Source organism: Nicotiana tabacum, chromosome 17 (genome assembly GCF_000715075.1).
Source record: "Nicotiana tabacum cultivar K326 chromosome 17, ASM71507v2, whole genome shotgun sequence".
In the NCBI taxonomy this organism is placed as follows: Eukaryota; Viridiplantae; Streptophyta; class Magnoliopsida; order Solanales; family Solanaceae; genus Nicotiana; species Nicotiana tabacum.
This window is the reverse complement of record NC_134096.1, coordinates 9,892,685-9,893,439: the sequence shown is the minus strand read 5'-3', so window position 1 is coordinate 9,893,439 and position 755 is coordinate 9,892,685.

Here is a 755-nt window from a genome sequence, read left to right as displayed (position 1 = left end):
CCAATTTTATCGAATTCCAATAACAACTCGACCTCCAAATCTTAAATTTTCGTTTTCAAATCCCTAAGTTCAAACCCCCGATTTACACCTCAAAAACATGTAATCTAATCAGATTATTCGATGATAATTCAATATTATGGAGTAGAAATGATCACAAGGGATTTAACTTAAGTTTTTCCATGAAAACCTTGCTTAAATATTGCCTAACCCGACCATGAAATGCCCAAAAATGGAAAAAGATCGGAACCCCTCTGTTTTTGTATTGCCCAGAGGTTTTCGCACCCGCGGTGATTCCTTTGCACCTGCAGCTTCGCACCCGCGTTAAAATACTTCGCATCCGCGGCAATATTTTTCTTACCCGCGACAAAAGTTTTCGCACCCGCGATGCCTGGCCAGCCCATGGATTTTCCGCTTCCGCGAGCTCTCACCTGCGACCCTTTTTCGCGCAGCTGCGATCATACCAGATGCCCAACTGCTTCAGCTCTTCCTCCAAATTTGATCTGTTAGGTATCCGAACTCCCCCGAGGCCCCCCGGGACCTCAATAAAATATACCATCAAGTCCTAAAACATCATACGAACTTAGTCAAATTCTTTAATCACATCAAACAAAATCAAAACGATGAATCACACCTCAAATCAAAATCTATGAACTTTGAAATTTCAAATTCTATATCTTGTGCCCAAACACATCAAATTAATTCGGAATGACTTCAAATTTTACACACAAGTCATAATTGACATAACAAAGCTATTC